The 17216-nt window shown below is 32.6% G+C and overlaps 1 long non-coding RNA gene across 1 annotated transcript; it reads right to left on the reverse strand.

The window, feature by feature from the left end:
* On the reverse strand, positions 1–648 carry LOC18610011 (uncharacterized). Its single transcript, XR_016024757.1, has 2 exons — positions 471–648; positions 1–324 (listed from the first exon to the last, which is right to left on the reverse strand). It is a non-coding gene; the product is annotated as an uncharacterized LOC18610011 (long non-coding RNA).
* Between the last annotated feature and the right edge of the window lie 16568 nt (positions 649–17216).

Below are 17216 nucleotides of genomic sequence, written 5' to 3' on the forward strand. Positions count from 1 at the left end.
TTTACACGACAGATATCAAGGCGTGAATCTTTAATTGAAATTTTCCCAAGCAAATGATAACATCACTAACAAAGTAGATAATACCCTCTCGAAAATTTTATTCCAAAAGACAGCTAGAGTTTTTTCAATGAGCTTTTCTTATGACTGCTTTATTAGGAGGAGGTAAGCAATCACGATTATATCGATTAGCCCTCGTGCAAGTTGCCTGACTTGTTTTAACTCCGTGGCTTTGTGAGCTTGCAGGATTATTCTGGCCAACCCAAGATGGTGCTGTTGTTGGCTTACTTTTTCTTATTCCCACTTTGCTTGTTCCATTGTCATTTTCTGCAATATCAAACATGGGGATATATATATAAAACTGAAAACAAACCCGACTATCAAATACATTCAAAAACGTTGAGATTTAGCTACAAAATTTGATGTATAGACTATAGTTAGAAAAATTAGTAGACGAAGAGAAATTAACTAACCTTGAACCTCCAGTAATCTACGAGCGACTACTCCATGCCGGATGCAGAGGAGCGATGCCAAGAGGAAGCAGCAAAGAACGAGAGAAAATGGAGGTTTGATTAGCATTTTAGCCCCAACCATGTATTTTCCTCTAAGAACTGATGTTGGGTGTCTCCCAAAGAGAAAGTACATATTATGGTGTTTAGGCAATTATGTTTCGCAGCACCCATATATGTATATAAATATGATAAGCCTCTAATTTTCTGAGCCGTCCAATATTTGCAATCTTTCTTTCTTCGGTCAAGGCAATCTAACCAAAATTAAATTGTTTTTTCTTTCGGATGATGGGCCTACAATTGGGTGAAAAGCTAAAATGGTACGGAGCTTTGGGCTGACTTGGGAGGTCTGTAATACGGCAATTCGGTGCAAATTGTGTCAGTCCCGCCTATGGCCCATGCCCCGAACATATAACACAAAACAGGAAAAAAAAATGCTGCTTTCCGCTTATATGAGCGAGTTCGCACGTAACGCCATATTGACTTGTGGTGTGACCGTAATGCAGACGCCACACAGTAAGATTGGAGAAGCCTGTAGAGAAACTCAGCCCAATACATCAGTGAAATTTTGGGTAAAATATTTTCATTTTTTAAGTTTTAATTAAAATTTTAAATATGTCTATTAATTTTTAAAATAAATACTCTATTTCAAAAAATATTTTCTATTAGATACATAGATTTAACCATTAATCAACTGTTAGTGTTTTCATTAATTTGATGACATGATAATATTGAAATGATAATTTTACCTTTTATTATTTTTAAAAAATATTTATCAGTGCTCTTTTAGGAAAGAAGCATTGAGAGGGGAGCATCAACTGGTTGTGATATCTCACATCAGATATGAATGTGATTGTTAAAACCTATATAACAATTCAAGTCCATTACCACTACTAACTTGAGTTTAAGCTTTTAAGTGCCATATGGTTTAGGTTCGAAAAGCTGTTGGATCAGTGGTTGGATTTGGATCGTTACAAATGATATCAAAGTCATGTAATATCCCTCACAAAAAAAATCATTTTATTGAATATTTATATTATAGCTAGTGTCAGATTACATTATCACGTTTAAATGAAAATCAATCAGTTTTACCTTATCATATTGTAAAAAGAAAATCAATCAGTTTATCTTATCATGTTTAAAAAAAAAAAAGCAATCAGTTGGAAAAAAAAATCAATAGAAGTTAAATTAGTTTTATATTAGGGGGCTTAAGAGAAAGACAATTAGAAGAAGGAGAGAAAGTAAAAAGATAGAGAAAAAGAAAAAGTATTCGAGGAATTTCTAATTAAGATATGATCAAGCTTTAATCTTAGTTTATATTTATTTAAATTTTGTTTAAATCTAGTACTGTTCCGGTGGCATGATAGGTATCAATGGAAAAATCTTGAAAAAATATTTCCAATGGTTTTTGTAGCATCACGTTTGGTTTTATGGTTAGAAAGATATGAATTTTTGAAATTAATTGAAAATCTAATTTTAACAGATTTGATGACCCAATTTTGGGTCATCGAAACTCTATATTCTGATAACATTTTGGGTCTTTTCTTTAAGAGCTTTTGTAGTATAAAATAAGGTTTTTAATTCAGTGTCAATGGCTGGGTTAGGGACTTCCTATGTTAAGAGAATTAAAGCCTTAAATTATGTTCATTCATACTAGAAATTTAGAAATCTAGGTAAGTTAGTAATGATTTTTAAAATTTTTGGCTTTTGAAACTTAGGAATCTTGTGTTCTTTTTAATCGAAACAAATTTTAGTATTATATTATGATATGAATACTTCAAATTAGTGTTAATTGTATCACTGGAAACAATATGGGTTAAAAGTTACAAGAGCTTAAAGTAGGTCAAATGACCATATAGATTATGAAAATTTCAGAAAATAAAGAATTTCTTTTTAAAATTTTTAAAATTTAATTTTAATTAATGTTTGATAAATTCTGATATAAACTTCTTATATATTGGATATGTGATATCTACTGTATTTTTTTATCTAAAAGTATATATATTTATCTTTTATAAATTTATTTCTTAAATTAGTAAATTTTGTTAAAATATAAAAAATTTAGAAAAAAATTACAAATATGATTTTTATATGAAATTAATATTATCTTCTATCAGAAATTAAAATCGTCACTAATTTTATGATTTAAGTTTAATTCTCAACTTTATCTGATTTTACTATTAATTCAAAAGAAATATTATAATAAAAATATTACCTTATTAATCGAAAATGTTTTTAAATTGCAATAGAAGTCGTTATACACCCTAAGTGTTTAGGATGATCAACGAAAAGTTGCTTTGTAGGATTTGTTTGTAAATTCAGTTATGATTTTGTATATAGTTTCTTGAAATATTAAGCTATTAGGAGAATTTCTGATTTGCTGCTTAAAAGTGAAATTGACAAAATCAAGTGATTGGTATTTCTTTGATGTTTTCACACCCTAAAAAAAATTAGCCTCAATGTGAAATTGAATTTCATATATTATGTATAATATGTTTTATCTTATGATTTGTAAATATCAGATTGAGCATGCAAAATATATATATATATATATATATATATATATATATATATATATATATATGATTTTTGTGTTTTGGATTTTAGAATGTGAATTTTTATGAAATATGATTTCTGATTTTGAAATATTAATGTGATTTTTGTATAACATATGCATATATGATTATCTTTGTGATTACATATGTAAATACTTAGTTTGAAATATATATGTTTTTTATGTGCATGATATGTGTTTTGTGAAAGTGAATATTACCGTTTCGTGAATTTGAGTAATCAAAAAATATATTTTGTTTTGTCTCCTAGTATGTTTATATTATGATTCGTGCAATGGGGGTTAAACATTAGCCATGACGACATGTCTTATATAACTAGAGATCGATCTCCCAACCTCATCACTGGATACAAAATAGTGGTGATTGTGATATCTATTTATAGTAGCCAATGGCTGCTTTTGATATACTTATAACCCATGCCACTAGGGTTAATTGTGGTTTTGATACGATTATGACCCATGCCACTAAGGTTAATTGTTGTTTCGATACGATTATGATCCATGCCATTGGGGTTAATTGTGGTTTCTGTTATAATTATGACCTATACCGTAGGGGGTTAAGTATGGCCATTACATGTTATAGGAGACCATTAAAATCTGTAATAATTGTGAAATCATATTTTATCCGTTATTTAAAAATTTTGAAATTAAAATAATTCTGTTATTTGAATTAGATTACCCAAAATTTTGTTTTTGATATTTATATGAGAATAAAAATTTTTGGCCTAAATGTTTTATATATGCTTAATCTGACTGAAGGGATGTTAGTCACTTGCTGAGCTGTTGGACTCACTCCTTCCTTCACTTTTTTTTCAGGTCGTGATTTGGTCAACTACATGAAAATTTTGAGAAGTAATGTTTCATAATTTAGTATATGGATTTAGATTGTCTTAGGATTGTTTAAATGTTATGAACATCGAACTATATTAAATTAATGGTTCAGGATTTTATATTTACATCTTACCCTTGAGAATCATTATATTTTATAAATATATTTGACCCATTTAGTTAGTTGGTTAAGATATATTATTTTGAGCCTTGCATGTTTGTAAGATTATATCTTACAGGTATGCAGTGTCTGTTATGCCTCAGGTATGGGGTGTGACACCGGTGTTCTTTTATTTTTTCAAAAAATAATTTTTAAAATTAATAAAAAAAAAAACATTTTAGTCATTTTATATTCTTTGTTAACGATGTTTACATTTTTAGGATAGAATGTCTATTTCGAAAACTAATAACTTTATTTAGAATTTTGATTAATACTTAAAGTGTGGAGGCATTGCACCTTAAAATTTAATATATCAAAATACAATAATTGGCACAACTAGCAATAAAGAGTCAGAATATTAGAATAATCATTTTTAGTAATTATTAGAGGAATTACTATCATAAGCAGCCATTAGACTGCTGCCTTCACGACATGCTTTTTTGAAAAATCATTAACTAAAGACTGCCTTGAGAATGCATGGCGTTGGCAGGGGTAATGCTATCCTGCCTGCGATATTTTAACAAAATTTGTTACTACCTTTCCAATGCAAACTTCCATTTAAATTAATCAAATCAGTTATTTAAGTACCCATTCTTCCATAAGTAAAAAACAATTCAGGAAAATTCTTATTTAATAAATTAGCCACAATAATCATAGGGAAAGCAATAACTTTTATTTGGCTTAAGACAAGAGGAATAATTACTTACATTTCAGAGGAACCATCAAGACTTGGATGATGAGCTGCTTCTTCCTGTTACAATTTATAAGGATTTGTAATGTAGAACATGGATCAAATAAAAGCTACTTTTTTCCTTTTTGGCCAGTCAAGTAAAATTTTATTAATATCAAACACTGATACAATTTAAAACTTTAAAATATAAAATGCAATCACTAAGTTTCAGATCAATGAATAAACTGAAACGAAATTTGAAATAATAAATACCACCACGTATGAAACATTTTTAATCTATCAACACTAAAATCAGTTAAGGAGTGTGTGAAGACATTGGCCGAGTATGCACAAAGATAATATTATTAATATTTTTTCTTAAATGATCAATTTTATTAAATATAAACCATTTATCTCGTGATTTAGATTTCTCATTATACATCTGAATAATAACAACTTCCAATCTGATTTAACAATAAAAGACTTTGAAAATTGTCCATCTCATCTGTTCCACGCTCGACCCAAACTCATCCACAATCAACTCCCACCTTCCTCTAACTAAAATCCATTACTGCACCAACAAAGTTTCATTTTAAATTCAAAGAACAGAAAATCGCAACCTCTTACAGGCACTTTGACAAGCAAGTCGATGGCATGAAATTCACAAACCGTCTAGCAATGGAACAAAAGGAAATTTACTAAATCTTCAGGAACAACAGGAAATATTAAAAATTACATCTGCAAATGGAATGAAAAATCAAGGGTTACATGGCAGAGAGAGAGAGAAAAAAAACAAGAACTATTGAACAAGAAATTTTGCTAAATGTGATGAACGAATGGTTATTGACAGGGAAGTTGGAAGATTTGCAGGGTTTTTGTTGTTTTTGTTTCTTAGATTGGAGATGACAATAGGTAGTATATGAACCAGTTTCCGAAACTACTAGCCTCGTTTAAACAACAGTAAAGTACTCTATAAGCGGATTTGGGTAAGTTATGAATAGTAACTTTAAAGATCTATTATTTGAATTTGATTATAAATAATGAATTTTTTAATATTATTTTTTAGTATAAGACTTACGTATAATTGATAAATTATTTAAATATAAAATTTACTTTGAATTTATTAATTTAATTTAGACTAATAAGATACAGAAAATTAAATAATTAAATTTCATTTTTTACTATTAAATTCAAGTCAAATTGAGTTTTGTAACGGGTGCTCACATTATTTTTAACTAAATAAATAGATTTAGGTTTTATAGAGTATTATTAATCGAATTAGAGTAAAACATAAATATTAAATTTTATCTTTGTGAATGTCTTTAAAAAAAACTATTAAATTTGAATACAAATTCCTCCAGAGTTTGTGAGAACCCTACTTTTTTTTTTTTTTTTGGGAATTGAGAGAAAAGAGATTCGAACCCTTACTCTTTAAATAGAAAGATTATACATCAATTAATAAGTTAAATACTTGAGTGCAAAAATCTTGCCGTTATACTCTTTATATTTTGTGTTCTTGTAATACATTAATGCATTTCTATATACTCTTTTAAAAATCACCTCTTAAATTATTTGTTTCCATTCAAGCACCTAAAATTTCTCCCACAATCAATTTGTCAATCCATCATATTAATAATTTTGCGTTATATCACTTCAGCTTAAATCAATTTGTCAATCCATCATATTAAGCACCTAAAATCACCTTGAATAACTCCTCTGCATCCTTTATTCCATCGTAGTTGCTTAGTATTAATATGTGTTGGGCCCAAAAACGATTATCATATAATAGTGGTTTGATTGGTTAAATGTGAAGGGGGTTTGGAATGAAATAAAACTAATAAAATTTTCCTTCAGGTATTCCATATTAATGCACAAAAATATTTAGCATTAAGAAGTCGTATCAAGTCGTTTATAATGGAAATTTCGGTTAAGCCCAAAGAGAATTTCGATAACAAATATAGTGGTTGTTTTTTCTAATAATTTTTTTTTAAATCAAACAATTGAAGATAATACTCAGAGAAATGTTGTATCATGTGCCATACAACAGCATCAAGTTGTAAGATACATTATTGTTGCTCTTGGAACCTTTGCACTACCGCCAGGTCTGGCCATTCAAATTGGGCTCGAGAATTTCTCCTAGCACTTTCCTTTACAGTTTTATTGACGGTAATGAAGTAAGCAGCAATTGATGATCCACTGATGATAAGAGCTTGAGCAGTATGGTTGAGGTTCGCCTTTGCCCAAGGAATTGTACTTACTTTTTCTTTCTTCTAAACTGTATAAATGCATGCGAAAAAAGAGAAAACTAAAATAAAATTTCTTGGTATAGTGAGGATAGCTTTAGGAATGTCAATAAATATATTATAATCGGATATCATACATTATCTAATTTGATTAAGTAAAATTAGGAAATTTTATAATCAGATTTAGATAAAGTTTGGGTCGTTTTCAGATAATAATTTTAAAATATCCATTACTTAAATCTGATTATAAATAATAATTTTTTATTATTAAATTTTATTTTTTATATTTTTTGTCTATCAATTTTTTATAATTAATATACACAATTCTTTGCCATCAAAGAAGCTTTCATGATCTTTATTGCATTAAAATGAGTTGGATCCTATAATGTAATAATCAAGAGTGATTCTACAAAGGTGGTAAAATGGTTTTTATCGCCCTAAACATCATCTTGAAATCATATGGACCATATGGATTGCTAGGAATGAAATGGTGTTTAGGGGGAAAGCTTGGGATGGTAGTCAGATTCTAGAATTAGTCAAGGTTCGTATGGTGTGGCGGATTAAGGCCAAATGGCCAAAGATGAACTCCTCCATCAATGATTTAATTAGATGTTGTAATGATGGTGTGTTGTCAAAACCAACCAGGAAAGCCAAGAACTCCCCTTCTTGGTCAAAACCAAATGAAGGCTGGCTTAAATTTAACACTGACAAGGCAGCTTGAGGAAACCCTAGTGAGGTTGGTATTGGAAGCATCTTGAGGGATAATGCTGGTGTTATACTCATTCTGTTTTCAAAGTCTGTTGGCTATAATGACTCCAACATGGTAGAATTTGAAGAAGTTTAGGAACAGAAAGGAGAGGGAGAGAAAGAGGTTGAGAGAGATAGTAGACAAGAGAGGAAGAGAAAAAAACAAACATATAAGTTTTTGCATTTTTTTTCTGCTTGAGAACTTAGTTGGTTCTCCTCTCTTAAAATAGCTTACAAACCATATTATACAAAGAAACTTTGTCCAACAATAGGGAGAGATTATAAGGTCAACAATGGTGTATTAATCTTCTGAAATTGGTGCAACGTCTCTTTACAGAAAATATTGCAACACATGATACTAATCTTGCTGCTGATCTATTGCTGATTTGCTACTGGTTTGTGAGTGATTTGGTGCTGTTTTGTGATTGATTTACTGCTGATTTGTGGGAGATGATAGTGTTCTACAGAATTTATGGCTGTTAAAGAGGCAATTATGATCTTTTGCGCCTAAGCGTGGTCTGATGCTAAACTTGAGATTGAATGTGATTCATCGAAAGTGGTGAAATGGGTTCTTAACCTAACTATGGTGCCACGGAGGATGAGAAAACTTTGCATCCAAATCACAAACCTCCTCAAGAATGTAAGACAATGCTAGATAAAACACAGATTTTGCTCAGTTAATGACGACGCTGATTGACTTGCGAAAGAGGGGGCCTCACGGTCTCAACGACTGTTGTGGGTTAATCCTGAACCGCCTCCCAATCAAGGTACTGGTTCTGGTTATGTGATTGTGGAATTGTAAATGTTTTTGTTCTTGATTCTTCTGTGTGAATTCCTTGATCTGTTGGGATATTTTTTTGTAAGTTTACAACTTGATTGTTCGAGTAACGGCATTTTTAGTGGGGTTGTTTTGACCCCAAGTCAGGGAGGATTTGTTGTTCACAAACAGTACATATAGGTGATTCTGAGAGGCAGAGATAGGCCTTTTCGAAATCTTGCTCTGCATTTTGTAATTATTGGTATTATTAATACAAACTACTATATCCATTTAAAAAAAAGAAAAAAAATCACCTTGAAATGTGAAAAATGTGATTTTGTACATCAAGAGCTAATACAGCAGCACATTTTTTTTATAAGCCAAACTTTAGATATGCAATCCTAGTGTGCTACCTTTTACGATGCAAGGTAAAATTTAAAATCGTTGGTTTGATGTGAATAAAAGGGCGTATTCTGTAAGTCACCATAGATTGGGCACAAGCATTTGATTGTTGAATCTGATTCTAAGATAGCAATTTCATGGGTGCTAAATCACTTAAAGAAGCCATGGAAATGTTGGAAAATCTTTCAGCACGTTGACTTACTATGTGATGCAATCGAGAATGTAACATTTAAACATGTTTTCCAAGAGGGCAATCCATGCGCTGATCAGCTTGCAAAGTAAGGTGTGAACCGCAATAATTTGTTCATAGTTTGGCTGTAGGTCTTGACTCTGTTTTTAGTGGCATGGTGACATAAATCTATCTGATTTGTTTTCTGCAAGTGATATTCTCTGTCTGTATGGAACAGGCTATATTGTTCTTTACATCTTTGGCTTCAAGGTCTAGGTTCTATTTGCAATGCCTGATTGATTCGAGCTTTATGTTTATGGTTGTATTGCTTTTAATTTCTTTCCTTGTCCGTTTGAAAGGTGTTTCTTAAGTGGCCTACTGGCATTTACTATTGTTATGACAAGCATAAATCATTATTTTTAGGGGATATTGTGTTATAGCTTGTCAAACATTAGGTTGTACTTATGCAATTCTCATTAATGAAATTTCATCAATAACTTAACAAAAAAAAAAAAAAATAGGGCATATTTTACAACAGGTATGGCTGCCGGTGACCAACTAGATGACTGGTTATTCTTGTTGTCATAAGAAGGTCCCAGCTCTGTTGTTGGGTAGTATAGTGTTGGCTTCCTCCGGTGCAATGGAGTTTTATTTGTTAGGAAGTTAAATATGTCGTGGCTGGCTGTTTTGAATGCTAGAAACTGGGTAGAGTGTGCTGGTTTTTGTGTTGCTGAATGGTTTTCATTTAGTCTCGTTCACCGCTTCTTCCTTTTTTTTTTTTCTTTGTTTGGCTCAAACAAGGTAAGTTTATCAATAAATAAGCAATAAAGCTTACAACATCTCATTATGATGTGACGATTACACCATCAGATCCAGAAAGTATCACCTGATAGCAGTACAACATTATCAATTCAAAACATACAACTCCTCTGTATAATTCATACATTGACATATAGAATAAGAAACTTATCGTCTAAGACCCCCATAAACTGAAACATCGTCTAAGACCCCCATAAACTGAAACAATCACATAATTCTGCTACCATCATGCATGGAAGAAGTTTGCTCAATCAACTCCCAATTTTGCCAAGGAATAAGCGAAGGAAGTTGCTTCTCTTAGTGCATGGATAATCTCTACATTTTAAATGTTTTGAATCAATCTGTTAATTTCACTGAATGCTCTCCTATTCTCTCAGAGCCTTGATGAGGTGTTTAACACCCATGATATCGTGTTGAAGTTGGAATACATCTCTTAATTTCTACAAGTGTTTATCTTAGCAGCTAGCAGATATTACATGCTGATGCATGAGACTCAATTAAGCTTAGCTTTATTTTATCTTTTACTTGTAGTCAATTGTTATTGTTTATCCTTCTTTGCAAATGTTAGTTTACCACTTAGTATTATGGATCAGTTGTGTGCTGCATCCATTTGATGGGTAGTTGTCAGTTTCTAATTCCTTGTTTTCTAGGTTTTCTCTTTCTTGTACTTAAGTTTGCGGAAACGAACAAATTATGAATGAAGTAACTGTTCTGTTTTTCATGTTGCTGCTCTGAAGCATTTTCCTTAGTTTCTTCACTTCATTGAAAAACATTATTTCTTATAAACTTCATTATACCGCAACAAATGCGTCTGATTCTATCATTAACGGAATCATGCCCTTCCAGAGGGAATTATTGAACATTTGAAAGGCTGTTTTAAAGGCCATCACCTCTGCTGCATTTGAATCAAGTATTCCCAAGGGACCAAACAATGGTTCCCCGCTTCTGGATAAATGTGAGCATGATTAAGTGTTTGTGTGGGCTGATAGTGGCTAAAACTGATGTATTGCTGGCAGATTTTGATGTCTTGGTTGTTTTGTTGACTCTGTTCTGGCTCTCTGGTTGTATGTAAGCAGTTTTATCAAAGGAAATCTTATGTTTTTCAAAGAAGAAAACTCCTGGAATATATGTGATTAAATTTGCCTTTGCCCATACAATTTTTAAAATATTCATCAGGCCCTGGAGGCAGCAAATAAACAAAAACAAAAACAAAATACCAATTAAAGAGCGGATCCTTTTCCTTTTAGTTTGTTGAAATCTGGTGCTTTATTTTGCAGTAACAGAGGTGATGAATCTCGACAAGTTCAAATGGAAGAAGACTTCAGCTGCCGTTTTATTTCTTTACCTATGTTGTTTGGCATCTTTAGCTTGTCTAATTTTTACTGTCTCTTTGTCTGTGGTTATTTACTTTTCCCACATGCTAGAATTCAGGTTTTAGTTCATTGTATTTCTTCTAAACTACATCCTTTGAGTAGTTGAGAAATAACTAGTGGCAGGAAATATCTCACCATTCCCATAGCATCTAGACGGTTGGAATGCCAAGTGGTTGCTTACCCGGCTGGTTCCTTCTATTTTTTTTCTCTTTCTTTCATCATGTATATAAAGTTGGTTACTGAGTATATGAAATTAGCTATGCACACTGTTTTTGTGTTGACCCAAAATTTTCTCTTTCCTCTTATTTGATTATTCTCTCTGGCTCTCTTTCATCTCTATTCTTCATATTTCCAATTTTTATCAAATCTCTAAAATGGTATCAAAGTAGACCTAAGGATATTAAGGGACTAACTCGTTATTTTTTAAATTTTCTTATTTCATTACTGTGTACCCCTTTATCATTTCTTCATGGCATTTAGCTGGTTTCAACACACCAGCTCCTCTATCATTCGCAGGGAAGAACTATCAATACTAGGCAGTCAAAATGAAGGCATACCTCAAAGCTTTTGATCCGTGAGATGTGGTTGAAACAGGAGGAGAACCACTAGCAATGAGGCATGCAAATCCAACTATTGCTCAGATCAAGCAGCACTCTAAGGAAGTTGCCAAAAGGTATAAAGCACTATGTTCTTTACATTCAGCTGTTTTAGAAACTGTGTTTTCTAGGATTATGCATACTAATAGTCCTAGGAAAGTGTGGGATTTGTTAAGAAATGAGTTTCAAGGTAGTGAGAGAACAAGGCAGATGTAAGCTTTGAATCTTCAACGAAAATTTAAGATGTTGAGGGTGAAAGAAGAAGAGGCTGTTCAAGAGTTTTCTAAAAAACTCATGAAGCTGGTAAATCAGCTTACACTTTTGAGGGAAGAGTTAACTGGAAAACATATTGCTATCAAGGTATTCGGTTTGCCAGAAAGGTTTGATAGCAAGATTTCTCCCCTAGAAGAGTTAAGAGATATTACTAGACTTACTTTAAGTGAGCTCATCAATGCTTTAAAAGCTCAGGAACAGAGAAAGGCTTTTAGAGAGGAAGACTATATTAATAGTGCTTTGGTTGCTAGGACTAGAAATCTTAAGCTAGGCAATAACAGTTCTAAGAGAAGTGAGCTAGATAGGAAGGATAAAGAGAAGAAAAATTTTGACAGTAAACCTGGAAAACAAAAACAAAAATACCAACCTTACACACTGCAAGAAGACTACTTACTCAGCCAAGTATTGTTAGTACAGACTTAATGTTAAGTGTAGGGCTTGCAATCAACTTGGTCATGTGGAGAGAGTGTGCAAGAACAAGGGTTCAAGCTTAAATGAGAAGGCTACAGTGGCTAAACATGTGGAAGAGTCTAATGAAGTGTTGTTTATGGCAAGGATGGTTGATGAATCAGCTAGAAAAAAAGTTTGGTTAATTGATAGTGGTTGCTTGTATCACATGACTGGTGATGAGAGCCAATTTACAACTTTAGATAAAAGCTTTAAGGCTAAGGTTGAGATTGGTAATGGGGTATTTCTAGAGATAGTTGGTACAAGAACTGTAGCTGTGGAGATTGACTCTGGTTATAAGTATATAACCAATGTTTATTTGGTTCCAGATGCTAATCAGAACCTCCTGAGTGTTGGTCAACTCACAGAAAACCATTATGTTTTGTTATTTAAAGATAGATATTGTACTATTTTTTATCCTAAAGGAGATGAAGTGTTGACAGTAGAAATGAAAAACAAATGCTATCCAATTGCCTGGAAGCATACTGAACACAAAGTTTTTGTTAGTTCAGTTGTTGATTATGAGCTATGGCACAGGAGGTTAGGGCACATTAATTATAATTCATTACAGAAGATGTCATCACAAGAGTCAGTAAAGGGTTTGCCAAGGATAACCAAACATGTAACAGTGTGTGGAATCTATCAATATGAGAAACAAAGTAGGCTTTCATTTCCAAAGGAAATGAAATGGAAAGCAACAGAGAAATTGCAGTTGATTCACACTGATTTGGGAGGACCTATGAATATTCCTTCCTTAGGAGGAAGTAGATATTTTCTGCTATTCATTGATGATGTTACCATGTACAGTTGGATTTTGTTTTTGAAATTTAAGTCAGAAGCTTTGCCTTGCTTTGTGAAGGTCAAGAAGCAGGTTGAGAATCAAGTATCTAAGTCCATTAAAATAATGAGGAGTAATAATGGAAAAGAATTCACTGCCTCCGAGTTTGAAAAGTTCTTATCTCAAGTTGGAGTAATTCATCAGTTGAGTTGACTGTATCCTATAATCCTCAGCAGAATGGGGCAGTTGAAAGGAGGAACAAAACTATTATAGAAATGGCAAGGTGCTTACTCTACCAATTTGAGCTGAAGCTGCAAGTACTGCAAATTATCTGCTAAACAGATCACAAACAAGAGTGCTAGAGAACAAGACAGCATATGAAGTCTGGTTTGGTTATAAACTAAGTGTTCTGTATATCAAGGTATTTGGCAGTGTTTGTTATGCGAAAATACCAGATAGCAGAAGAACTAAGCTTGATGAGAAAAGCATTTTGGCAATATTTATAGGCTATACTGACATTACTATAGGCTATAAGCTCTATAATATTGAGACAAAATAGATTTTTGTCAACAAAGACATTAGATTTGATGAGCAGTCATGGTAGAACTGGGATAAGCTGGTTGTTAAGAGTTTTGGTAGTTCTAGTCAGACATTAGTGGATGAGCAGTGTGAGATTGACAGTGATGAGAATATAGAAGCAGAACATTTAGCAGTCAGGGGTACTAGATATTTGCAAGACATATATGCAAGATGTAATGTGGCAGTTGTAGAACTTACCTGTTACTATGAAGCAGCAAAAGATACTAGATGGCTAAAAGCTACAGAGCAGGAAATGCAAATGAAAGAAAAAAAAATGGCACTTGGATATTGGTGGATAAGCCAGCAGATCAACACATCATAGGTGTCAAGTGGATCTACAAAATCAAGCTCAATGCAGATGGTACTGTCAACAAGTTTAAAGCCAAACTAGTAGTGAAAGGGTACTCACAAATATATGGTATTGACTATTGTGAGACCTTTGCTCCAGTAGCAAGACATGATACCATAAGACTCCTCTCTGCCTTAATTGCTCGAGAAGGATGGAAAATCCTTTATCTAGATGTTAGATCAGCTTTTTTAAATGGTTATCTGTGTGAGGATATATACATCCAGCAACTGGAAGGCTTCATCAAACCAGGTACTGAAGGAAAGGTATGCAAACTTGTGAAAGCATTGTATAGTTTGAAGTAGGCTCCAAGAGCCTGGTATGATCGAATAGATGCATTTCTTATTACAGAAGGTTTTGTTAGAAGTCCAAATGAACCTACCGTGTATTTGTACAAGTCAGCTGAGACAGCTGTGGTTATAATCTCTTTATATATTGATGATCTTCTGATAACTGGTTTGGATGATACCACTGTGACAGAATGCAAGAGTAAGTTGATGGCAGAATTTGAAATGACAGATTTAGGTGAAATGCATTATTTTCTAGGTATGCAGTTCATACAACACTCGACGTTTATTTGTATTCATCAAGGCAAATATGCTATTGAGTTGTTAAAAAGGTTTTATATGAAAAACAGTAAGGCAGTAGAGACACCTCTTGCTGCTAATTGCAAATTAAGTAAGGATGATGGAGCTCTTGAAGTTGCAACTTCTAACTACAAAAGCATTATTGAAAGTTTATTATATTTAACTGCTTCAAGACCTGATTTGATGTCTCCAGCCAGCTTACTGTCCAAGTTTATGCAAAAACCATCTTGATTCATTTTTCTGCTGCTAAGAGAGTCTTAAGATACATTAAAGGAACAATCAATTATGGTTTAAAGTTTGAAAAGTAAATAGTGGAGATTTGATTTGGCTATTATGATAGTGATTGGGCTAGAAGCTTAAATGATTCAAGAAGTACTGAAGGTTACTGCTTCTCTTTTGGCACTGTAATCTTCTCATGGAACTCTAAGAAACAAGAGATGGTTGCTCAATCCTCAGCTGCAGTTGCTGCAAACCAAGCTATGTGGATCAAGAAGATTTTGGGAGATTTGGGATTTGAGCAAAAGATAGGAACTCCATTAATGATCGATAACAAATCAGCTATTTCCATTGCTAAAAATCCTGTTCATCATGGAAGGACAAAACACGTCAAGGTGAAATTTCACTTTATTAGAGATGCAGTAAAAGATGATGAGATTGTTGTTATTCACTGTGGAACAAATGATCAGGTAGCTGATGTTTTCACTAAGTTTCTTACACTGAGAGCTTTACTGGGAGTCTGCAAAAGGAACACCAAGGAGGTGTGTTGAAATCTGGTGCTTTATTTTGTAGTATCAGAGGTGATGAATCTTGACAAGTTCAAATAGAAGAAGACTTTAGCTGCCATTTTATTTCTTTACCTATGTCGTTTGGTGTCTTTACCTTGTCTAATTTGTACTTTCACTTTGTCTATCTGCTATGGTTATTTACTTTTCTCACGTGCCAGAATTCAGGTCTTAGTTCATTGTATTTCTTCCAAAATTACATCGTTTGAATAGTTGAGAAATGACTAGTGGCAGGAAATATCTCACCATTCCCATTGCATCTTGATGGTTGGAATGCCAAGTGGTTGCTTAACCAGCTGGTACATTTTATTTTTTTTCTCTTTCTTCCATCATGTATATAAAGTTGGTTACTGAGTATATGAGATTGGCTATACACATTGTTTTTGTGCTGACCCAAAATTTTCTCTTTCCTCTCATTCGATTATTCTCTCTGGCTCTCTTTCATCCCTGTTCTTCATACTTTCAGTTTTTATCAAATCTTCAATAGTTTCCCCTTTGTTTTGGCTATTCAAACTTAATCAATCAATTCAAGGCATTGATTTCCACACTAATTGACTAGTGACTACATTTAGGTGGCAGCTAGGATCCACGGCCATGCACCTTTCCGTCGAATGCCACAATTGCACAGTATTTTATTTGTAAGTTTGCCTTAGTTTGGCAAAGAATTGCATAAACAATAGAGGTCAGTCCCTGAAAAAGAGAAGATCCCACCACCATTACCACATATAATTAGTTAAAGGGAAAAAAGTGTAGTAACAATTGTTTTGCTAAGTTCAAACAAAAAAAAAAAAAGAATTGCTTTGCTAAAGCTGAAACACACAAGGACATGAAACAGATAGAAACCAGATGCATGTTTTCTGCAAAGTTTGTCAGCAATGGGGGCAGATACCTTCTATAATAATATATGTACAACTGTCGTTCTTATGCTTGAAGCCATTTATATGGTCCACTATAGGATCGGACATACCTAAAAGAAAAGTAGTGATTAAATTGCAAATAAATTGCTTGGTTGACTAATGATCGGAGTAATTCTGCAAGTGCTTAATTTGATTTTGTTAACCGGCCTTCCAATATTGTTGTGATCCTACGTACGTACTTAGGCACCCTGTTGAATCTAAAGTATGATCAGCACAATTAAATACTTAAGGATTATGAGCATGATCAGTTTAAAAGCAAATTATTTTAAAGGCTACACTACTTCTCATATAGGGTTTACTAAATCAATTGCATCATTAGTTCTTGACTTTTTTTTTATATTTTGAATTTCAACCATGATATGAAATAGGGAATACATAAAAAAAAAAATTGCCATGTGGTAATTTGGTGGGCATATCACAAATTTCATTTAAATTTGAATGGTACGTTGATAGATGGATAAATTTAAAATAAAATCAAAAGATCATGGATGAAAAATTTTAATCTTTTAAGTTATGGTTGAAAATGAAACTTAAAGTTACAAATTAATGATGGAATTTACTTTAGAATTACCTAAAACCTTAACCATGATTTTTAAATTTGTTTCGGTATATCCATCTGTTTGTTAACACACTATTAGAATATTGACAAAATTTGTCACATGAAA

Source organism: Theobroma cacao, chromosome 2, assembly GCF_053813885.1.
Source record: "Theobroma cacao isolate CCN51 chromosome 2, ASM5381388v1, whole genome shotgun sequence".
In the NCBI taxonomy this organism is placed as follows: domain Eukaryota; kingdom Viridiplantae; phylum Streptophyta; class Magnoliopsida; order Malvales; family Malvaceae; genus Theobroma; species Theobroma cacao.